General features: G+C 38.8%; 1 long non-coding RNA gene across 1 annotated transcript; it reads left to right on the top strand.

Moving 5' to 3' along the window:
• Positions 1-728: 728 nt before the first annotated feature.
• Positions 729-15,641, top strand: LOC308185169. Its single transcript, XR_013943178.1, has 2 exons — positions 729-7,406; positions 8,076-15,641. It is a non-coding gene; the product is annotated as an uncharacterized lncRNA (long non-coding RNA).
• Positions 15,642-26,088: the final 10,447 nt, after the last annotated feature.

Here is a 26,088-nt window from a genome sequence, read left to right as displayed (position 1 = left end):
CCCAAGAAATTCCAAAAGAACCAATTTGGATGCAGACTGGAGGCTAAAGAGAACCCAACAATCTTCCACAAAACAAAACAAAATAAGCCTCTACTCATACCTAGTACATTTGTGCTTCATTTCAAAAAGAAGCAAACAAGAAAAACATTTTTAAACATTTTTAAATGCCTAGCATTTAAATGCCTAGCATTAAAAATGTTTTAACACTGTGAATAAAAAAAATCCACAAAACATGTTTGGTCAAAAGGAAACTGGAAATAAATATGCTAAAAATACATTTAGAGATCATCCGGAACTAAAGACGTGTGTGAGCTTCCCCAGTCTATGTAGCAGACACATCAGAATAGGATATTTGGGCTACCTATGGGAAGTGTTATATCAGGAAGAGGTCAGTGAGCCAAAAGTCACCAGGACAGATGGTGTCACCAAAGAGTCCCAAAGGGCTCCACACACAAAACGACAGACCTGCTGGTCAAGGAGTCCAGCCAGGTGTGCTGGGTCTGTCTGGGCTGGAGTTAACTTTCCCTGCAGTAGCCCGCACAGTGCTGTGCTCTGCACTCACAGCTGGAACAGAACTGGTATCACACCAGTGTTGTGTCTATTGCTGCATAACACTGGTACAGCATCAGGACTCCCTCCAAGCCCCCAAGAGCCAGCAGGCTAGGGGTGGGCAAGTGATGGGGGGGCGGGGGGGGGGGCGGGGACATCACCAGGGCAGCTAACCTAAACCAACCAAAGGGGTATTCCATAACACATGATGTCACACTCAGCAATAAAATGGGGGCTCTCGTGAGGGAGGGGGCTCTCCTTCCAAATAACCACTTCGCATTTTGATGCCCTGCTTCCCAGGACGTGGCCGAACATTGCTTGTTGATGGGAAGTAGAGAATAACTTTTTTTTGTTATTCAGTAGGTTGGATAGTAAGGTACTGGTTGTACTGTTACACTTTCAGGCAGAGGATGAAGGGTTAGGGAGCAAGTAAATAAGTTTTATTTGGCTGGCAGTTTTTGTAGAGAGTAGTAGACATAGTAATCTTGTTTAGAAAAATAAAAAATACATAACCCAGTTGGGGAACAATATTGCCTCCCAGATATTCTGATAAATGCTGGTGGAAACATATTTTACAGGAGTGGGGTGATGCCCATTCTCGCAAAGGACCCTTAGTGAAAGGTTCACCCCATATATTGGAACTCTGCTGCAGATGGGGAGCAGTATCTCTTTCATCAGCTGACAGTCTAGCCCTGAAACTCTCCCCCCCATTGTGGTTAACGTGGCAGAGAGGCAGCTCAGCACCACACAGCTGTTCATTCACCCCACCACCCCAGTGGGATGGGTGAAAGAATCGGGAGGGAAAAAAAAGAAAACATTCATGGGTTGAGATAAAAACAGTTTAATAGGATAGAAAAGGAAGATAAATAATACTAATCATAATGAGATGATGATGTTGTTGATGATGATGATGATGATAATAATAATACGAATAATAACAGTAATAACAATAATAATAGAACGTACAAAGCAAGCGATGCACACTGCCATCACTCACCACCCATTGACTGATGCCCTGAGCAGCAGTTCCCCCAACCCAGCCAGACACCCCATATTAATTGTTCACCATGATGCCATATGGTATTGAACATCCCTTTGGCCAGTGGGGGTCAGCTGTCCTGGTTCTGTCCCCTCACAGCTCCTTGTGCACCCACAGTCTCCTTGTTGGCAGGGCAGTGTGAGGAGCTGAAAAGTCCTTGACTTAATGTAAGCAATGCCCTCTAACAATTAAAACATCAGTGCGTTATCAACATTATTCTCATCCTAAATCGAAAACACAGCACCATACCTAGTACTAGGAGGAAAATTAACTCTATCCTAGCTGAAACCAGGACACCCCATACAAAGACTGCCATTTTCAATCTGAATTTGTAAATATCTTGGATAACTAGAAAACGGTCACTTCAGCAAATGAAAGAATTCTCTCAAAATACAACAGCTTACCTCTGCACAGGTAGCTTGAAATTTAAATGATTTTTACTTCCAGCTTGCTGGTGCTTTCAAGCAATTGTTGTCATGCTCTATTGCTCCTATCTTCCTTGTCTCTGCCTTTCTGCTTAATACTACCAGCACAAGTGATCAGATCAACAGGCTCTGCCCATGGGTGACAGCAGACCCAGAGGGAGGAATAAGAGTGGGGAAATGGCAGTCATGAACTTGCAGACAATGCCCTCATATTTAGCATCCTTCTGTGGATTTCTCTTTCTTGAATTGGTCCAGCAATTTCTGAATTCACTATGGAGCATCAGTTTCCACTGATGCTTCAAAATGCTATTGCAGTGTAAACAGCAGGACAGATAGTGCACACTGCTGTGATAGATTGCTCATGAACAGAAGATAGCAGGCATATGATACTCCACTCTAACTAGAACAGGATATTTTACCCTCAGTAAATTCTTTTACTGCTGCGCCAAAATGACTCGAAATATTGGATGTGGAGTTCTGTGCCATCTGATCATTTCATCTCCTTAACTATAAACAAGTGCAGAGATAAAGAAATTTATAAACTGCGAAACCATTCCATAAAAATTACAAGCCTTTAGAGAATCAGCTACATGTGTCAAATGTTGGTGCAATATTTCAAAAAAATGCTTTATAAATTGGAAAAAGGACAAACCAGTCATTTTAGTAATATACTGAAAAACAACACATATTAAAAAATCAAAAGTTCTTGCATAATAAAACTATATCTAGGATCCAATCACTGGAGCTCTAATTAAAACTCTGTAGTTTTCAGGCATTGCAGTCTATCACACTTAGGGGTTTTATGCATATTAATATCCTGGGGCTATAAACTTTAAAAATAAAAATAAATAATAATAAAAAACCTCATGTGAACCTAAATGCATTGTTTTTTATTTTTATTTTTTTAATGGAGAGACCTCGCACAGTTTCTCTCTTCTGTAACATGAACAGATCTTCCTGTTATTTTTCTTTCTGTAAGTTGTATTCAAACATAGTAGTATAATCAGGTCAGTCAGTTGCAAATATATCACATTTTATTATCTCTTTACTGTATGGTTTAATCACTTTGAAATTTGTTTTCCATTCATTCAGCACCAGTGCTTGAATCCAAATGTTTTATGTAATTTCAATTGTCGATACCAAACAAAATTAAGAGCTTGAAGTATGAATGAATTTTTGACTTGAAAAGGGATGTTTTAAAGCTCATCATAAGCCTGGAGATAAAAGAGAAAAACGTGAAGAGAAATATGGATAAAAAAAAAAAGCTGAAAAAAACCAATGAGTCTTTTTGCAATCTACGTCCATGAAGCACATTCTAGGGAGAAAGAGAAGCATAATAAACTAAAGAATAAGCAATATAAACTGACCATAAATTTAGCTTAATAATTTGGAAATGGTTGCTGAGTGGTGTAGGCTGCCAGAACAGCCTTCCCCTCACAAGTGGAGGGAAGCATCAAATAATAGCTAACATGAGGATACCTTTAAGGTGTGTACTGTGTAAGTCCTGACTGGGCTGACATACAAAGAATTTGATGACGTATCCAGGAACATAACAAAGTCCAGGAAAGCATTTTGTCTGTCTGTTGCTTTATTTATTGTGGGTACAAAAGCTACTTCCTGGCCAGAGGAGTCCTTGGCTTAGTGTAAGCACTGCTCTGCAACAATTAAAACATCAGCATGTTATCAGCCCTCTTCTCATCCTAATCCAAAACATAGCACCCTACTGTGGGAATAGAAATGTTGTTTTTGCAGTGTTACATTGTATAGAAGGAAGGAATGTGGTATTGAGATATGCTTACAGTGATAAGAAAGCTCAGCAGGGGACCTCCTAAAATGCAGACAACCAGACTCCTTAGAGCAATCAGGTGAAAATCACTATGTTAAGTCAAGCCAGATAAGGGGAGAAAACATTACCATCTCAAAAACAGGCCGGAAACTGAAGGCCAGGCATTGTCTGTGAAGCATCAGATAGATTGTGAACCTGGATTACCCACTCCAGTGGGGAAACAGGGGAGGGTCCTGTCATCAAAAAGTATATAAACTGTGTTTTGGAACTAGTAGGTGCGCTCTCCTGCTTGTGGGGCGCCCGCCATTGCAATCGCGAATAAATTACTACTTCACTGAGATCCTCGCCTGAGCCTAAGTTATTGGCTACGGAGCGTTTCTCACACTACCAACTCCTAGGAGGAAAATTAACTCTATCCTAACTGAAACCAGGACACCCATTTAGATGTTTCTCTTCACAACAGGCTTAACTGCTTCCTTTGCTTATGTTAGTGTTTGCACACTCAGGAAATAATGACAGCAGAATATATATATATTTTCTTTCATTAAGATCAGTTAAAAACATCACAAATAACCCTGCAGGCTGCTTTCAGCATTTAGGAAAATCTATCAAGCAAAGGTATTATATTACATCTTTTAGCCTGAGTGACTTGAAAGCTGTCTGAGCTTTAGAGGCCCTGACCCCACTCTCAGCAGAATCAGTGTGCACCATTTCATCAGCCTCAAGTGCTAGTTATCTACAGCCATGTTCAAAACTCCTGTTAGAATATGGCAAAATCATTCCTGCTTTTCTCTTCAGATGCTGGGGACTGTGAAGGACCATTATCAGGAAAGGATGAGATTCACATAAAGAGGCATTTTTAACACGCAGTGCGTATTGACAAGCTTGATTTCTCTAACAAGTAAAGAAGAGGTGACTAATGGAGTATGTATATCTTCATAGGTGAAAGACTGCAAATAACAATTCATATTTAGAGTCATAATAGAGAATACACAGGTAACAGCTACAAGCATTCTGTGTAGGTTGGACAAAGTTCTTCAGTTTCTCCAAGTAATGCCTAGTTACAACAAGTATATTATTTCTGTGCTTAATGGTCCTCGTACATGATTTGAGAGATTGTTGGATTATTTAGAGCTGCAAACCATCTACATTTTATTTTTCTAAAATTACATGTATTTATATGTAGAAATGACCTAATTTTTAAGAGTAGCATTTAAGCATTTACAGACAAAATAATTCATCAAATGATCGCTGGTTAATTGCAATGAAATAAGAAAAAAAATGGAGTTTGTTGTAAAAAGAAAAATTGTTTCATGTTTAATCAGTTAGCAAGCAGAGTGGTTACACTACTGCTTTACAGTAATATCTCTAGAAAGAGCAGCAGCAGCACCCACCTTTAAAGCATCTAGAGAAGGCAAAACTAGCACAGTCTTCAAAGTGACACTAATTATTACCTGGCTAATAGGAAGGACTTTTCAGCTCGATAAATGAACTTATGTATCACTTAGACTAAAAAAAAATAAAAAAATAAAATAAAAATTCACTTAGACTGATTTGTCAAAAGCTGAATTACAACTCCTGCTATTGTAGGTTATCTCAATGTACAGAAGAGTTTTATATCTAGCAACACATTGCAGGAATGGTTAGTAACACATTGTGCTACACAACTCCAATATTTATCCTCTGCAGCTGAAAAAAATAATTCTGAGCTTCCTCTTGCTATGCATTCTGGGGGGCTGCAAGATGATTACAATCATACCTCAGACAAACAAAGAAGTGTTCATGATTGAAACTTTTAGAAAAAGATAAATAGCTCATATGTTCTCTATATTATCTTCTAATCTGATTGTTTAATTATTGAGGAGTAAAAATATATTTAAAGAAGCCCTTCATGCACCTTTGTTGCCAAATTCAATGATCGTGGAGTAAAAGATTTAATATGCAAACACGGCACAGTCACAGATGCTAGAATTAGTTACCATATGATAACAAGCTTCTCTGCAGTGCATGTGTATTAAATTTGGAAATTAGTCACCTGGCAATTTTTAATGAAAAAAGTTACTCTCTTCAAACACAGGTAAGAGATCTTTTAAAAGGAGTATTTAAACATTCTCTCAGAAAGTTCAAAATGATTGTTTTGTAAAATATAATCAGTATGGTACGACAAATTAGAATTACCCAAAGCAGCGTGTCAGTGGCTAATACACCCTGATGATGAGGAAGATCAGGAATCAGCCAGTGAAAACAAGCTAATAAACAAGCACAGTTGAAACAAGCAAGTTGAAAGCACAGAAGTAGCCCCAGCACACAGGTAAACAGACTGCATACTTGTGAACTGCAGAATTTAAGAGAGGTACTACAACTGACAAGCACAAACAGCTGGTATTTTAGTTTACAAGGGACAAAATGAGACTTGTTTTCCTTCCCTAGCGGAAAAAGAGATGCAAATCTCTCTGGGCTGAACACTTAGCCATATACCACTCATAGGTTTTAGCCTCATCAAGACTTTCTGAAGTGTGTTTTGTCTTAGCCTGTCTTTTTGATGAGACAAGTCGCACACCAAAAACATCTCTAACTTTTCCATTTATTTTATCTGATGCAGTAAAGAATATAAGTGTTTCATGTAAAGTTTGCTTCCTAGCCCGATGACCATAACTTAAAAAATCTTGAAGCAGCATTCTCCTGATTAAACATTACCTCGTTAAGAACAGTGAAAGGTGAAGCCTGCTGAAGCATGCCCAAAATTCAGCAGAACACATTTTTGTACGGGGTCCTTTTTTTTTTATTATTTTTATTTTTTTCTGTCCTTTGTATATATCTTCAATTAAGAGGAAATGTTTTGTATTTTTATATTTTAAATTAAAATGTGGACAGTTTTTCTAAATGCTGTAAGACTCACTACATATTCGTGGAAGGAGAAGTGGTGATATATGGAGTAATAATTCGTGTCAAGAAGATGGTTGATGTTAATAAAGAAGGAGGAGATGTGGGAGTGTGGCCATGGGGGTCGACAAGCCCCATGGTTGGTGATAACATCGGACTCTTAACGATGAGGCCATCAGGAATGTAAAGAGTTTAGAGGGAACAAAGAAGGGTGATTGAGGAGACACCATGCCATCTCCGGTTGCTTGTTCTCCCACCGTTAAGACATGGAAGTTGCTGGGGGTTTGCTGGTTGCCGGGCAAATTTTTTGACCAATGAAGAGTTAGTGGAAAAGGACTGCTGTGGGGTGAATAGTATAAGAAGGGAGCCTGTCCTCAGTATGGGATGCAACATGATATGATGAAGTTCTGTCATCAATAAAGTAGTAGCAGATACTGATCCTAAAAGAACCCTGGTGTCCCTGTGGTCATTACGCCACAGATGGCACCCGAACAGGGACCTGAAGAAAACAGGGACATAAACAACAGGAACAGGGACAGGCTAACAGAACACGGACCAGGACAGGGACATTGATGGCCTAATGAAGATCAGTTTGGCCAAACTCAGCAAACCGCTCAAAGAAGCTCATATAGAAAGTCGCTGGAAATAGGTGCACCGGAGCTGGAAGGAAGCTCAAGCTGAGAGAAGTGGACCCGCCCACACAACTGTCCCTCGCTGGCCGAAGGTAAGCAGTTGCGCATTATGGGGAATCATAAGTCCTTAGAAACAAAGGCTGTCCTGGTAACCTTACAGCTTATTCAGACAGTTTATGATCCTGAAACATGGGACCAAATCGAGGTCAAGGTGTGGGCCTCTGCTACTAGAGACAACGGGGTTGCGGTGGGATTGCTTGGCACTTGGCGAGCAATCTCTGAGGCCTTCTGAGAAACACTCCGTAGCCAATAACTTAGGCTCAGGCGAGGATCTCAGTGAAGTAATAACTTATTCGCAATTGCAATGGCGGGCGCCCCACAAGCAGGAGCGCACCTACTGGTTCCAAAACACAGTTTATATACTTTTTGATGACAGGACCCTCTCCTGTTTCCCCACTGAGTGGGTAATCCAGGTTCACAATCTATCTGATGCTTCACAGACAATGCATGGCCTTCAGTTACCGGCCTGTTAAATTTCAAATTTCTTTTGACTTTTTTACTGTTTGAAGTGGTAATATTTCTTCATTTATCTGACTTGACTTAACACCGTGATTTTCACCTAATTGTGCTAAGGAGTCTGGTTGTCTGCATTTTACAAGGTCGCCTGCTAAGTTTTCTTATCACTGCAAGCATATCTCAATACCCCATTCCTTACCTTTAAACAATGTAACTCTGCAAAAACAACATTTTTATTCCCACAGCCTTAAAGAGCCATGTGCAACCACAATCAGAAACGTGTGGTTTGCCACATAGCAAGGGAGCTGCGGGCTCGTCCACTAATCCTTCTGCTACACCATTGACCCCCCGCCGCTACTGCCATCGCAGGCCTTTGCTGTTATGTCCCCTGGTGACCTGGACGTTCCTTTTGATCTAGGCCCTATAGGCCCTTAAAAGGAGCTGGATCTGTTTCCCTTAGATCCAGGAGGAACAGGATACATAAGGCCTGAAGGCTGAGTTGCTTAACAACTTAAAGCAAGACATATTGTTCCCACGACTAGCCCTGGAACTCTCCAGTGTTTGTAATCAAGAAAAGGAATGGAAAAAGGAGACTGTTACATGATCTGAGAAAAATTAATGAAGTCATGGAAGATATGGGAGCACTTCAACCAGGATTACCAACTCCAACTATGCTCCCCAGTCATGGACATTAATAGTAATAGACTTAAAGGATTGTTTGTTAAACACTTGCCAGAATTCGGAAAACTTTGCCATGTTTATGTTTCAATTGATACCTTTTCTGATTGTACATATGTATAGGCGTACTCGGGTTCCTTATGAATATGTAAAAGCAATGTTCTATATATTTAGAAAGTTCGACAGTTGTGTATGCGTGTTGGTAGAGCATAGACTCCCCTCACACCCAGCGCTGCTTACTTGCCTTTTATAAATATTACTAAATTCAGATTGAGTTGTATCTTCATTTATAACAAAGTCAATACTGGCAAACAGAAAAGGATTGAAACTGAATATGAGGTCAGGTTTCAAGACATCTGCAGGAATAATATCTTTAAGCAATCAAATGATGTCTTTGAGTTCATGAGCTTTAAACACTTCCCTTTAAACTTTTAAAGGCCACTGTATCAGCCTGTGTAGTATTGTATTTATATTTCTGGTATAATAATATTTAAGTTTTAGTGACATATTGCTACTACTACTACTAATAATAATAATAGGAGGAAGAAGAAGGAGAAGAAGAAGGAGAAGAAGAAGGAGAAGGAGAAGAAAACACATAATTAGATTTTAAAACATTTCTAAAATTCAAGACCCTTTGGATCTGGTGCTAGATTGGAAAACTGCTAATTACATCACTAGTTGAATCCTATTTCTTATACCACTACTTTTTCTCCCCTTCCAAAGATTTTTTTTTTTTATCTCCTGAGTGAGAAACGTATATGAGAAACATTTAAAGAGCAGAGATAGGGTTTCTGATATATAAAGAAGATGAATAATCTATAATTAAAATGTTAAGGGAGAAGGAAAGCCAAGCAAAAAGCAGACCAATCATCCTGAACAGAATTTGAAATCATTAGCACTGAAATTCTGTGCAGGCAATTTTAATGTAGGTAGCTGTACAGTCTTTGGTTTTGACTTAGAGAAATGTTCAGATTTAAAGTTAACTGACGAACATCTCCTCTGCTGTTTTGTGGATTGATTAAAATCAGATTGAGTATGGATGTGAAAATGACATTAACATTAAAGTGCTAAAAGTTCAGATGAAAAGCATTTTTTAGTACATAAAGTCTAACACCATGACAAATTTAGGAGAAAATTTAGATGTAATTTGATATTTTGTTCAGTCTCAAGAGAAAATAGTTACATGACACTGTTGAGTGATGTCTGTATCAATTATAATTATTAACATGACATATAAAATGAAGAAACCATTTTTATAGCTACTTTATTTTCACAGAAAGGTGTGCATTACCTGATATGGTCTTTAGTGGAGTTATGTGGTCAGACCAGCCAATGTCATTAATAACTCTAGGACTCTGAAAATGTGCCATTTCCAGTTCTGAAGCCAAAATAACAGGTGTTTTGTAACATCTCCTATTGTCGGGATTCTTGAATGTGCTCTAAATTCTGTTTTCACTCTACCTATGTGACGTGCGACTAGTTTTTCAGAAGGACAGAAAATACACTGTTGAGTACTTCTGAAAACTGCATGGTAATTGATGCCTCGATTAGAAAGCATAATCAAGTATTTTGGACAACTAAATCAACGGCAACAATATTTGATCCTGTAAAAGTATATGGAATATATGCAGACATATAGTCTGCATTTTCTAGTCTCTTCATGTCCAGTGAGGAGAGGCTGAGGACACTTTATTTGTCTAATTTAGAGAAGAGGAGGCTAAGAGGAAAACTCATTGCTCTCTACAACTTCCTGAGGAGGGAAAATGGAGAAGGAAGTGCAAGTCCCTCTTTCCTGGTAACCAATGGTATGACACGCAGGAATGGCATAAAGTTGCACCATGGGAAGATCAGATTGCATAACAGGAAAAATTTTGTCCAGGATGGTGGTCAGGTACTGGAACAGGCTTTCTAGAGAGGTGATTGATGCCCCAAGCCTGTCAGTGTTCAAGAGGCATTTGGACAATGCCCTCAACAACATGCTTTAATTTTTGGTTAGCCTTAAGGAGGTGTGTTGGGTTTATGTAGCAAGGTTTTGGTAATGGGGGGCTGGAGGGGTGGCCTAAGTGAGAAGAATCCACAAGCTACCCTGTGTTTGATAAGGGCTAGTTTCAGCCAGCTCCAAAGGAATCCGCTGCTGCCCAGAATCAATCCAACAAGCAATGTTGTCTGCATCTCTGGGAGAGCATATTGAAGAAAGGCAAAAATCTGTTGCACAACAGCAGCTGGGAGAGAGGACTGAGAAATGTGAAAGAACCAGCCCTGCCGACGCCAAACTCAGTGCAGATGGAGGGCAGGCGGTGCTCTAGGCAAGGAGCAGAAGTTCCCCTGCAGCCTGTGGAGAGGCCCCTGGTGGAGCAGGCTGTCCCCCTGCAGCCCATGAGTCCCACATGGAGCAGATCTCCACACTTCAGCCGGTGGAGGAGCCCCCGGTGGAGCAGGTGGATGTGGCCTGGAAGAGGCTGCAGCGCATGGAGAGCCCCTGCAGGAGCAGGCCCCGGGCCGGAGCTGTAGCCCGTGGACAGGAGCCCACGCAGGAGCAGGGGATCTGCAGGGAGCTGCCGCCCATGGGGGACCCATGCCGGAGCAGTTTGCTCCTGGGGGATGGACCCCGTGGTACGGAGCCGTGTGGGAGCAGTTCCTGAAGAGCTGCTGCCTATGGGCAACTCCCGCAGGCTCAGTTCGGGAAGGACAGGATCCCGTGGTAGGGACCCCATGTGGAGCAGGGGCAGAGTGACCGTGAAGGAGCAGTAGAGACAAAGCGTCAGGGATTGACCTCAGCCCCCATTCCCTGTTCCCCTGTACTGCTTGAGGGGAGGACGTAGAAATGGTGGATGAAGGGAAGGTGCTTTTAGTTTGCTTTTAGTTTCTCACTATTCTAGTGATGGGTAATAAATTACATTAATCTCCCTATGGTGAGCCTGTTTGTCTGTGATGATAATTGGTGGGTGGTCTGCATGTACTTATCTCAACCCTGGAGCCTTTTTCATCACATTTTCTCCCCTATTCCCTTTGAGGAGGGAGAGGGAGAGAGTGGTTGTTGCAGAGCTCAGATGCCCAGCTGTGTAAAACCACCGCAAGAAGTCAAGCAGTTGGACTAGACGATCTTTGATGTTCCCTTACAACTGAACTATTCTATTCTATTCTATTCTATTCTATTCTATTCTATTCTATTCTATTCTATTCTATTCTATTCTATTCTATTCTATTCTATTCTATTCTATTCTATTCTATTCTATTCTTGTACATATCTAAACAATGCACCACATGTAACCAACTATTCATAAAACACATACACACCTTTACTTTGTCGATGAGCATTTCCTTTGTATTTTATGGCAGCTTAAGTTATAACTAACATCAAAAGAAAAGGTGAAAAAGAGCCACCCTAATCCCCACAAATAAAACCAAATATTTACAGTCAAGAAATGTTAGGTAACTCAAAACTAAGTTTCAGTGTGTCCGCTTGATGTTCAGCTGGAGAAGATAAATTCATTAAACTCAGTAAGAGAGGTATACTAGCAGAAGAGGGTAACAGTGAATACTGTATATAGTTTACTTTTACAATAGCGGCAATCAAAGCAGATTTCGATAGTTCAAGATATGCTCCAAAACCTTAGTTGATCTAAGTGGGAATGAATACCACCTCATTGATTTTGGAAATTTAATTGCTGTGCTATTATATTGGTTTGAAATTTTCAAAGGAATGAACAGGTGGCTTTTAATTGCTGGTTGTCTTCTGGGTTGTGAGAATTCAGTTCCTCGACAATATATGGGTTTGCCAGCTACAACTGAGTTAATTTCACAAGGCTGAATATACAGATAATACAGTTGGTGTCTCAGCTACAGAGAATGATTTTTTATTTTTTTTTTAATAAGTGGAAACCTGCCAATACAATACACTCGTTAAGCACCTGTTATTATTATAAAGCTCTAATAATTGAAATAATAGAGTAATTGTAACTGCATGTGTTTTGCCACAACTCAGGAGCTGTGATGAGAGCTGGCAGTTATGACTCTATGAGCAGTTATTTTAACTGGAAATAGATAGATATCAGAGTTCTGCTACATTCAGAATTAGTATATATACAAATTTTCCAAACTGGTATTTTGAATTTGCATGTCACTTGCTAGACTTGAGCAGCATTCAACAGTTGCTGCCTTTATTTGTAAGAAGAGACAGCTGGAAAAAAAAATCCACAATAGCTTTGACTTTTTTTTTTTTCCTGAACTTCCTGTTCCTGGCAGATGCACTTTTGAAATGTGTATGTTTCAGCTTGGTATGAGTCATGCTGTAGATGACAGTGAGAGACAGAGCATTCTCCAGGGAGAGGCCAGCACCACTGCCCCAAAAGCACCAGATGCTCCAGATCACTTCAAGGCACCACAACACAAGCCTCAATCAAAATATGCATGTAGTAACTTGGGGGTCACACCCAAAGGCAGTACTAAAGGAAACACTCGGTAAAAACACAGGCAGGTTACAGAACTGCACAGACTGCAGTAGTACACCAAGAAATGCAGTTTATTGCTAGCATTGTATTGCAAATATGTTTAGTAGGCTTAGAAGACAATTAAAGGTGCGACTCTCACACACTGAGCATACAGGATTGCACAAATCAGAAATGGAGGCTTGCACTCCAGTCATTTGCCCTGTTTTCTTTGTGAACACTAGATAGGGCCATCAATCTCAGCCATAAACTGCTTCTTCTTCTGCCATGTTTGACTGACGTGAAAACACAGCTATTAGACTCAAGAGAGGTATTGTTTATGAAGCTAAAAGCCATCAGCTGTGTTTGTTAGTGGTTTACACCTTCAATAACATCCTTTTGGGTCCACATTACAGTGTGTGGATGAATTAGTTACAGTAATCTGAATGCTTATGGTTCTTTTGTGTTAGTGAGATATTGAAGCATTGTACATATTGCAATTAAAATGTTTTTATAAATACATCAGTAGCAAAAGGAGGATTAAGGAGAATCTCCATCCTTTTGTGAGGAGAAACATAGAGATGAAAGATGATGATAAGGATGAGGTATTTACTGACTTTTTTGCTCACTCTTTATCCGTAAGACCGATAGTTCTCAGGGTACCCAACTCCCTGAGTTGGAAGATGGTGACAGGGAGTGAGATGATACTCATGTAATATGATGGGAAACTGTAAGTGACTTCCTACGTGTTTCGAACACTCATAAGTCAATGAGGCTGGACAGGATTCATCCCAGGGTACTGAAGGACCTGGCAGAAGTGTTCACCAAGCTACTTTCAATAATTTACTAGCAGCCCTGGCTAACTGGGAAGGTCCATCTTGACTGGAGGTTAGTGAATATGAAACCAAACTACAAGTAGGGCAGGAAGAACGATCCAGGGTACCCTGGAATGAATGAAGAACTGGCTTGATGGTGGGGTTCAAAGTGTCATAACTGTTCGATAAGTGAAGTTCAATCGATTTGGCAGCCAGTCACTAGTGGTGTTCCCCAGTGCTTAGTGTTGAGGCCAGTTTTGTTTAACATTTTTATCAATGGTCTGTATGAGAAGATCAAGCACACCGTCAGTAAGTTTGCAGACAATACCAAGTTAGGCAGGACTTGATCTGCTTGAGGGTAGGAAGGCCCTGCCAGGATCTCTCAGGAATATCTTTCAGTGGTCTGTACAGTTTGGACTGCTGGGCTGAGGCCAACTGCATGAGGTTCAACAAGGCTACATGCTGGGTCTTCCACTTCGGTCACAACAACTCCGCATAGCATCATAGGCTTGGGGAGGAGTGGCTGGAAAGTTGCCTAGCAGGAAAGGACATGGGAGTGCTGGTCAACAGCTCACTGAACATGAACCTGCCATGTCCTCAGGTGATATCCTGGCCTGCATCAGAAATAAGATGGCCAGCAGGACTATGGAGATGATTGTTCCTCTGTACTCAGCTCTGGCAAGGCCGGACCTCAAGTACTGTGTTCATTCAGTTTTTGGGCCAGTCACTATATGAAGGATATTGAGTTGCTAGAATGCATTCACAGAAGAGCAACATAGCTGGTGAAGGGACCAGAAAACAAGACTTACAAAGAGCAGCTGAGGAAATTGGGGTCTTTTAGTCTGGAATAGAGGACACTGAGGGGAGATCTCATCAGTGTCTACAACTACCTTAAAGAAGGTTGCAGTGAAGAGGGTGTTGATCGCTTTTCTCCTGTGATAAGTCATAGGATGCAAGGAAATGGTCTCAAGTTGACCAAGGGAGGTTTGGGTTAGACATTAGAAAGAAAATTTTCATTAAGAGGGTGGTAAAGCATTGGCAAAGGCTGTTCAGGGTAGTCTTGGACTCCCCATCACTGGAGGTATTTAAGAGACATGTAGACATGGCACTAAGGGACATGGTTTAGTGATGTGACTTGTTAGGTTAGTGGTCTTGAAGGTTTTGTTCCAATGTAAACAATTCTGTGATTCTATGGTTCTATTATGTAAGCCTGTATTTTTCAGTTATATTATGGATTTTTTCTCAATGAGAATTAATATTTTTGAGGACAAAACAAAAAAATGAATTAGTTCTGTGTACAAGGTGCAAAAATTCTTTCAGTGATATAAAAGGTAGATGAAATTTCTGTCTCACTCACTGTTATTAGCAGATTTGAGTGTGGTGAGGTTCCACGGTGCTTGTAGCATTTTTATTAAGATGGCTATGGGTGGGAAGAAAATAACTTCCAGCTTTCCTATGACAAATTGTTCTGATTACTGAAGATGTCAATGTTATTGAAGGTTCTAAGTAGAACAAGGCCTTAGGAAGCTGAAATAAATCCTTTTTTTTTTTTTTTTTCCACTAGTGAGTTTTTCCTTCTTGAGATAAACAGTCTGGTGGTATCAAAGACATTTCTTCCGCAGAGACTAATAGTGTGAAAACGTACCTCCTGCTTCTCTTTTATTTTCACTTGTTTTACTTTAAAGTATGATTTTCTGGTGTATCTGAAATTTCCCTTTATTTGCAATATATTTTAAGCGGGTTTTGGCCAGTATTCAAGTATCAAACTAAAAGCAAACAAGCAAACAAACAAAAAAAAAACCAAAAAACTTCTTACTCCTAATATGCCATTTTCTAAGTTAACTATGTATGTTTTATTTCCCAAATAAAATTATCACAGTCATCCCTAGAAGATGATTCTGCATGATTCTGTTTTCACAGAGGACATGGAGATTTTAAACACATTTAGTTCAAAGACTTATGCTAAACACAAGTGATAAAGAATCCTGAACTCAGGGCACATTTTGGAGAATATCCTACTCCAGTTTCACACCTTGCTCTGTCAACCCCAGTTTTCCCACCAGTCACTGACAGAAAGTGAAGTCAATGTGCAGACCACTGTGAGAAGATAACAGAGATGCTCTGCTGCTGGACATAGCAGTGCTGATTTTCCAGGCAGCTGGTGCATTGCTTGAGGCTTACATCACTGTAATTCACTGTCTAACCAGGCTTTCTCTCTAACACAGATGCTGAGAAGCCAAGTAGTGACAGACTGCCAAGAACTGTTCAGGGTGTTGGTAGGGCTAAAGAGGGTTTGGCCTTGAATACTTTTGCCCTTACCACTTTCACTGGGGTTAAAGTGACAGAGGCAGCCCAAATGTCAAAGCCTGAGGGTGAATTCTGAGGCCTAGTGTCTGTCTTGAGCAGAGCATGTAACTCACCTCTTTGAATGGAAGGGCAGTGGCAGAAGACCCTTGTGTTCCTAAGCCATACATTTCATCACACAGCTGTTGGAACACATCTTGCTTCATGAGGCTTTCTTCTTCCTTCAATATATTTTAACTATTGGAAGCATGAGCAATGTACATCCCTTTCTCTCAAAAACAGTGGCATGCAAGTGCACATAAACATCTCAATTTAGTTTTTGCATTGCTTGGATGAAGCAATAATAACTCCAGTCTTAACTACAGTTATCTACAATTAACTACCATTTGGCTTGGAAACAAGATTTGCCCCTGACATAAGAGCATGCGTTCCTAGAGCTACAGAATAAATGTCAGTACATTCAAGAAAATGTTAACTTTGTTTAGATTTATGAAAGTAATTTCAGCACCAAAGAATAACCTTCACTTTCAGCAGGGTAAAGTGAAATCATGGCAAAGAAGAGGATTAAAAATGAACAAATGAAAATCAAATGCAGTAGTGAGTAGAGGTATTGTGTTTAAAATATATATTAGTGAGTGAGTAGATCAATTAAAATAATGAGAATCACTAATGTTTAATATTACCAAAAACAGGCCTGAGACAAACACTGAAATGTAAATCAGAAATAGTAAGTGTTACCAGGAATTTTCATTTCTGGAAAACCAAGTTTGTTAAGTGGAAGGTACAGCCATTTTAAAGTATATGTACATTCCGCACTTTTTTAATTATATATTTCAAACTTCTCTTCAAGGCTTGCAATTTTCTGTCCTGAAATAGAATTCAAACCTAAGGTGTTGCCAAAGATTTGGCTCAATATTTAATTCGTAGTAAAAGTGCAGATACCAGTGCAAAAACCTTGATTGCTTAACTGAATAGCCCTGCTGTTTCACACATGGTCACATGCAGGGCTATTTGTTAAGCAGAGAAATGAACACAGAACTCTGAATTTAAATATTTGTTTGTTTGTTTGTTTGTTTGTTTGTTTGTTTTTGTTTTTGTTTTGTTTTGTTTTCCTAAGCTTTGCTGGGCCCATAACAGTGAAGTTTTCTGTCAACAATGGCAGTTTCTTAAGGTAAGTGTTTCTGTGGAAGCTTTACATCTTAAAAATATCAACATCTTTCTTTTACAGCTAATTTTTTTGTCAGATAAAAAGCTTAATTGTCATTTTATTTATTTTTTCTCTTTGCGCCTTCCCTCAAACAGATCTTTGGGATCGTCAAAGAAAAAAAGTTGTAAGAGCAGCATCCCACAATTATCTGGGAGAATTATCTTCAAAACAGAACCTGCTGCTCCTAAATCTATAATGGGGTTAAAGGGCCTGGAAAGAAGTTTTGTAAGAAATGATGAGTACATGAAACATTTTGTTGTTCCTGAAATTCCTAAGTATCTCTAAGACAATGTCTGCATCATTCTCTCCTCCAAAATTTGTATTTTGCTGACATTGTCTCTATTTTTCCACACAGTGCATGACAAAGTGGAAGCAGAGAGCTCACTTCTAGCTCTTTTAATTACATTTTCCCTTCCTTTCCCCAGGAGAAAAAAAAAAAAAAAAGGAAATTTTTTTGTTTAGATGTGTACAAAAGTAATTCTTTCCCCTCCATCTTCTGCTCTGTTTGATTTATGCCATGTTCTCTTTGAAAAGTCCATGAATTATTTACAGAGGGGGAAGCTTCTTGATTGCTGCCCATCGGATAATGGAAATTTGGGGAGAGTGGTCCACCTGCAAAGAGCTGAGAGTCACACCTTTCTACTTAGGTGGGTAAATGCATTGTCCACCTGTGTGTTCACATCTCTTATTTGAGCAAAGTTTTAATTCAGTGACATCTATCAAACTGGGCAGCTTTCCTCATGTTGGTGATTTGAAGCATGTCTTACCTTCAGCTTACCAGTGCTCCACAGACATCCAAAAATATGTTACTGTATCAAAATCTCACAAGATATTACAGAGCTGAATGTATTTATTTATTTCACTAGAATAATAAAACACCTGCTTTATACATGACAAGATAGGAACTTATCCAGGTCATCTGTATGGCCTGAGACTGAAACAGGGACTCTGTATTCCATTTCTAATTCCCGGGAGAATCCTGTGCAGTTCTATCCCTCACACAAGACCTTCAAAAGCTTTCCTGGCACAGAGTTCAGTTCTTTTTAAACTGAAGAAATATGTGAATCTAAAATTATTCTTTAACTAAAACTCATATATTTTAATGCTATTAATTAGAAGCTTAAAACTCTGCAGTATCTTTTTAGCTGTTTTATCTGAATTAAATTTCTCTATCATGTACAGCAAGTAGTTATTATGACTCATGTTTCTTATGCCTGTTCTCTTACTGTTATGAATGCTGAATACATGCAGGTTTTGTTTTTCTTGTGGAGTTTTATTCAAGATAGAGTATAGCACTACTAAAACCTTTCAGGGAAAAGCTAAAAATATCATATTCATGTAAAGTACAAAAAAATCTTTCTGCTTAAGCATCATTTGTGAATATTCAACATTCAGTATTAAAGATGGCATGAATTAATTCCTGTAAAAGATAAATACATAGCTCAACTCAACGATGTGATTCTTGATTTTCAATTTACCATCCCCAGTGATTTGGGTAGTCACACAAAGCATACTATGAATGTGCTGTCCATTATGGCAGGCAATACCAATTTTATGCACCACAAACTGTTAGATGATACTGGATGAATTAGGGCCAGAAGAAAAAAATGTACAGAACATTTGATATATGCAAGCCTTCCCCTCCACTCCCTACCCACCCCACCCCACCCCACCCCAAAAAGAAACACCCAAAGCCAACCAACCAACCTATCAACCAGAAACCCTCTCCCTCCCCCACCTCAAAAAAAAAAAAAATTCAATATGTTAGAAAAAGTAATTGTACTGTTAAAAATAGAGAAGCTGGGCCTCTATATGAATAAAAGCAGGTTGCTTACATACCTGTCCATGCTCCTTGCCTAGAGAAATACCTTCCCACTTCCCCCTGCTGATGCCCAGGGGGTTCCATCTGAAGCAAGAAGGTATGATCTCTATTAATGGCACCAGAGTGAATGAAGAGAACAGTTTCCAGGCAATGTAAAAAAAAATAAAAAAATAAAATAAAAAAAAATCATTTATCTATTTACTTATCTAAAAAAGTCATTTACTTCTCTACTTAAATTTTGGGGATTGTATCTTGAGAGACCAAACAAAGCTGAATCCTTGAATCCTTCAGGCTCTTCATGCATGACATCATGCCTTTTTTGGGACTTTTTCAGGACTGAGACTGTGCCAAGCTAAATTTGCAGAGTGAACCCAGCAGAGAGTAGTCAAAAAACAGCCATAAACTATGGCCAGAAGAAACAGTAGATTTTAGCTCCAGGATCTTCACAGAATCACAGAATCACAGAATCGTCTAGGTTGGAAGAGACTTGCAAGATCACCTGGTCCAACCTCTGACCTAACACTAACAAGTCCTCCACTAAACCATATCACTAAGCTCTACATCTAAACGTCTCTTAAAGACTTCCAGGGATGGTGACTCAACCAATTCCCTGGGCAAATCTTCTTGCAGGTTTTCTTTTAACCATCTCAAACATCTTCTGTTTTCCTTACTGGCATTTTTAAGTGTCTGCCCTTACTGTTTGCTGTCTTCTGGACCCTTATTTCTCCAAATGATAATACCTTGTAAGATGCCTACACATCTGACAAAAGATTTACTTAAAAATTCCTTAGAAGTGAATGCTGTCCTTGTAGAGAGAGAGATATATCTCCTTCATTTTTTCCTGATGACTCTCTGGGATTTTATAGCACTTAAGTCTTTGTCACTTTATGTTAGTTTAAAATTTAAAAAGACATATGTGTTTTAAAAATATAGTAAAAAGGTTAAAAAAAAAAAAAAAGAGTTCTTAAGATTTAAGGAAATACAAGTCTATGTAAAAAGCCTAAATTGAATCATAGAATATCTGAGTTGGAAGTGACCCACAAGGATCATCGAGTCCAACTCCTGGGTCCTGAAAGGACCACCCAAAAAATCAGACCGTGTGTCTGAGAGCATTGTCCAAATGCTTCTTGATCTCTGGCAAACTCAGTGCTTTTTTGGTACTTTTTTTTTTTTTTTTTTTTTTTTTAACCTTTAAAATAAATGGCAACCCCCATTTATTTTGGAAAAGCAAAGTATTAAATACACAAGGCTTTATAACTGACATCTTCTTAAATTTGCATTTGCAATACATCCTAATAAAGCAACAGCAACGTGGGACAGCTGTAAGTTCGTAGAAGGAAAAATATATACTTTTTTAGCATTGAATACAGGAGATAAACAATGGAGATAAATGCTGAAAACATTGAATTGGATTGAATTGAACTGAATTGAATTGAACAGAATTTCACGATTCTTCACACATTCTTCAAACATAGCAGTGAAATTAAAGAAAGAGGAAAGCAACATTTAATGAGAACCAAAAAGAATCTGTTGATCCCTTTTCTTAGCCTATATGGCAAAATTTTAACAACTCCTACATGTGATTCTGAGCATGTTACGCACAGCGTATCTAAGATCCTAAGTATATATGATGGGTGTCTCTTTGCCTCCTAAAGACATTAAATTGGCAAATTGAATGCTATAGTATTTGAAGCATTTCTGGCCAGCAGCCTAAAAGCCTAGATCTGAAGCCAAGGAGTGCTCTTCCATGAGAAATGTTTCCCACAGGAAGAGTTTGCTGCCTTCCTGCGAGACCCATAGTGGCTGCAACAGATTTTTTAGTAGCATCCTTTATTGATAGTGCCATATGGGTGCTTACAGGGAGAGTTTTAAAGAGATAGTTCAATGCTGTCATTAGTTGTTTTTTTCAGAGACATTTAGGACAATTGTAATCTCACCTGAATCTTCAGTACTCCCTTCAATTCAAAGAACTTCAGAGTGCTCAAGAAAATTTCAATTCTATTTACAAAGAAACACAATTCTCACAATTTGAAATAGCATGTAGCATTATTTTTCTCTTTTTTTTTTTTTATTTTTGTACAAAATCAAGAATTCAAAATAAAAAATAAAAATAATCTGGTTTTATATTTTCTTCTCAAGCTTCTTGGGAAGAAACAGCTATATATATATACATGTATATTTTTCTAAAATGAATTTCTATATATACCATTACAATGAGATTTTATTTACATATCCTCCCACCATCTACTTTTAAATGTGCTGCAAAGGAACATTCAAGCCCGTTATGCTCTGTTTCTCTGTATCATACATAAACTTTGAGAAAATAAAACAATCTAAAACATAGTTATCTTTGTTGTAGCTTCTGGGAATGGCTCCTGATGCATCCCCCTGAAATGGAGTCTTGTTCCCCTTGAAGGTGATAGGAGGAAAACACTTAGTCCACAGCACAGCACAACATAGGCTGTGTTTGCACCCCTGAAAAAGCAATACTGCCTTTGGCTTCTCAGTTCAGAATGGCCATCTTCAGAGTGTCCTTGCACAGTTAAGGTGACACACATGAAGTCTGTGTTCAGCATGCCTCCTTTCCAACTTATTTCAAAAAAGATCAAGGAAAAGTAGCACGTTAATCAGATTCATTGTTAAGAACAAGTAAAATGTTTCATGTTGAAATGCTTTATTACAAAAGAAGAAAATGAGAAAAGGCCCTGTAGTGTTCCTAAGCATCCTGTTGGAATACACAAATAATTTCCAGAACTCAGAAATTTGCACTAAACCCCGCAATCTTTCCAAGGGGTTCAGCAGACTTTGGAATAAGTCTTTAGGTAAAACAGGTTTAAATCTGAGAAAGAATATTATTCTAGAATTTTAATCTCTGTTTTGTGAATAATTGAGACAGTGTAAAATCCAAATTGTTCCTTCTAAAGTATAGCTCAGGTGGTTAGAGATAATCCTCCAAAGACAGAATTTCCATATCTGCAGGATATAGCCTTTGCTTTCTATGGTGTATGTTGTAAATTCATTTGACTGGAACAAGGTCTATCAAGTTAAAGCAGCTTTGTTTCCATCCCGGTGCTTTAATCCAAAGGGTGCTGCAGTTACTATAAACCTTGCTATTAAATTCAAAATACTGAGAAGCTGAATAATAACTTTCTTCACTGCCAATTTTGACCTGGTGCTTCTTCCATTATGAGGTGATAGTGATTTCAAAAAAGACTAACCTCTGTTCATCAGAAATAAAAGAGTTACAATGCTATCATTTGAATTTTAAAATTTTAATATTGAGGGGAAATTAGTGGCAATGTTATTTCATTACTCTTTCTTTTACTCTTAAATAACCTTTTAAAACTACCTGAAAATTTACACATCACCATGTAATATGAATGGTTATTCTTTTTATTTATATCCTTTGCATCCGTTGCAAGTAAACTCTGACTTCTAATGCCAGGACTATCTTTTCATTTTCAGTTGCTATAATTCTGCAGTCACAGCTTTAAATTATGGACTATACCCTTGGCACAGCTTGCAACAGGATCCCTCCAGAAACACCACTCATACAGCAGCCTGTAGTCATGGGCAATCTTATTTACAATGGCTAATTTAGTTTTCTTGTTTCTTTGTATCTCTTGGCTATTGTTTAACACTTTGATGTCATGTCCCTCTATTATGCTTAGACTAACACCTCCTTGAATCAAAGGCCTCATGTCAGCTAACCATGAGCAGCAGCACAGTGCTGGCCCACAGAAGGACACTGGAAAAGGTGATTTAGGTTCAGAACCTCAGAGATCCATTGGCATTTGCCTGCCACCTTCTTCAGACTTGATGGTCTGTTAATGACGTCTTTTAATTAAGCAACAGTGTACTCAGATAGTATTGCTTCACCAATCAACATGCCTGTGACTTTGTAAGCACAGAAAGAAATGATACGTTTTTCTGTATTGTGTTTATGTGGCAAGGGCTTGGTAGCAGAGCTTCTTCCAAATCTCAGTAAGGAAGGTGCAACAGCAGATGGCTTAATAAGGTAAGTGTTTTAATAAGACAGCATAGTAGTCAAAATATAGGTGGACAGTAAATCTTGCATCCCTTCAGGAACTTGGCAGCCTGCACTCATGCTGCATTGATAGAATCTGCGTGGATTTTCCCATGGTGCACTGCCCAGAACAGGTGAAGTCCTGTCCATAGAGGGAAGTTCTCTTGTTTGGTCATTCAATCTAATGCAGAATTTCTGTACAAGAAAACAGCTCTCTTCCTAAAAGATGTTCCCATGAGAAATTCTTGCTGGACTCTCAGAAAAAGGCGAGGTCATGTTGGTGTCGTAACTGCTGGTACCAAGTAGGAGCTGCCTGGTCGCTTCTCTGTAACAGTGAGGAGGTGAGTTTGTTCTGCAGATGGGAAATTGGACCAGCCCAGCACAGGCCTGTGCATGTTCAGGTTAACTGACAGGCAGATCACCAACTCCTAAACCTGCCACAGCCTCCTGTCAGGAAAAGTGCATTGCACCCCTACATCCACATACAGTTTACCTCTTCCCTAAAATGTATCATAAATTACAGATTACATCAATAACCTACAGGCTTCTCAAGCCCTCAGTAAGAGCCACAGTAGAGCCAAAATGGGTTGTCCAAGATCACCGACTCCAGGAGTGCAACATCTTCTGCAAGACTCGCAGTAGTAAATTCCTTTCAAAAATTTGCTTCATGAATGTGATAGCCTTGAGTGAAATGGATGTATTTTATTAATGATACTTTTAGAACTGATTCATGGTAGTCAACAGTAGTCAATAACTTTGAGATATGGAACTACAATTTTCCCTCTTACAGAAAGACAATATTTATGTCTGCTGTGGTGGTGCATGTGTAAAATGATGTGTAAAGCAGAAAATTCACTAGTGACTAACAAAGTTAATCAAGTGTATTCATATAGTCACTCCCCTAAGTCACTACTGATGACTCAACTAGCATAGTGTAAAGGTAAAGACAATATATATATTTTTTCCCATTAGTAGTCTTCTTTCAGACGCATTGTAATACAGGAAGGATACGCCAATACATGTATACCTTTGAGAGCCACTCTTTTTACCCATTCAACGTGGAACAGAATTGTACATGTGTTTAATCAATATGAATTCACCCAACTAAAAAGTGCAGTAGGTGTGTATTAATTAGAAAGTTTCTATTTGCACCTGTTGGAGAGCAATAAAATGAGTTATGGTGTCAGATGTTCCAGATGCAATCTATTAAGGAAACAATAACTCCTTCAGGCTTAGGGTGTAATAAATACTGAAAAAAAGCAGCATTAATTTAAAGTATTTCATTGGTATGTGTTTATATTAATTAGCAAAAATGTATGCCTCATCTTTGAAAGTAATGATGAAATAAAGAATGTAGCTTGAAAAATTACAACTTTTCATTTAGTGCCTCCATGATCATCTGCAACAATAAATAAGGTATGTAAGCTCTTACATAAGAGCTCATACATAAAGACTTCTGGAGTGGGTCATCCACAGCTCTACCCAGTGCAGTATACTGTTTTCAACATCAACCAACAATTAATGTTCAGGAAATTATTTAATACAGTTCAAACTCCCAAACTCCCAAACTTCCACTTCCAAAGTGAAATCTTACTGAATTTTCCTAAACTGGTATTGGAAGACATGAAAAGAATATTCAGATATCTCTTAGCATTTAAATTTAAGATAATTGTGGATCTTAGTAATATCTCTTAAGATAGTTTTCCAGTAGAGAAGGCTTGTTGTCTCAGGATAACTCTGAAGAATAATTTTTAGCATGTGGATTATGATTTTAACTTCACAGAGGACAACAAGGATGATCCTGTGAAGAACTACTTGATATCTGAGAGAGAAGGGGTAATGTAAAATGGTAAGGGGAACTTTACTACCAGAAAAAGAAAAAAAAAAAAAAAGAAAAAAAAGAAAGGAAAAGAAAGAAAAAGAAAAAAAAAAGAGAGAGAGAAAGATTAAAAAAAGAGACAGATGAGTTTTGACTGAAAATAAATAAATAAATAAATACATTCAAAATCCCTTTGATATCTCATAGTTAAAACCCTGAGATTTTATTTGAAGTGTTATTTTCATGTAGAAATCACCAAATCTTACTTTAAAAAAAGTTACAAATATGAAAGAACAAAATACAGATTTGGGGGTCCTAATTTTTTTTTTCTCTGTTTCTTGAAGCACCTCTATGGGTAATGAACAGTTTGGATGTAGAATTTCTTTGGAAACAGATCAGAAAAGAATGTCAGAGTAATGTAATAAATTTCACTGGAAAATGTAGGTATTCACCCCCCTCTTTCATACACTGTTGATTATGTGTTGCATGCTTGTGTATTGCAGAGAGGAGCATTTTCAAATGTCCTGTTGTTAAAAATGTAACATGGCAGAGGTTACTTTTCAGGCACTTGCTTCTTGTTCATAGAATGTAATTACAGAATGACTTGGGTTGGAAGGGACCTCAAAGATCACTTAATTCCAACCCCCCTGCCATGGACAGGCATGCCACCCACTGGATCAAGTTGCCCAGGGCCTCAACCAAACTGGTCTTGAACACCTACAGGGATGAGGCATCCACAACTTCTCTGGACAACCAGTTCCAGTGCCTCTGAATGAATTTCCTCCTAACCTCTAATCTAAATCTCACCTCTTTTAGTTTAAAACCGTTTCCCCTTGTCCTGTCATTATCCGACTGAGGAAAAAGTCACTCTCCATCTTTTTTATAAGTCCCCTTTAAGTATTGAAAAGCTGCAATGAGGTCACCCTGGAGCCTTCTCTTCTTTAGGCTGAACATCCCCAGCTCTTTCAGCCTTTCTTCATAGGAGAGGTGCTCCAGCCCCTTGATCATCTTTGCGGCCCTCCTCTGGACCCACTCTAACAGACACATTCTTCTTGTGCTGGGTGCCCAAGACCTGGACACAGTATTCCAAGTAGGGCCTCACAAGGGCAACAATCACCTCCCTTGCCCAGCTGGCCACTCCTGTGTTGATGCAGCCCAG

Source organism: Anser brachyrhynchus (assembly GCF_964034855.1).
Source record: "Anser brachyrhynchus genome assembly, chromosome: Z".
Taxonomy (NCBI): domain Eukaryota; kingdom Metazoa; phylum Chordata; class Aves; order Anseriformes; family Anatidae; genus Anser; species Anser brachyrhynchus.
The sequence above is the reverse complement of the archived record's forward strand: the minus strand, read 5'-3'. Positions and strand labels throughout refer to the sequence as shown.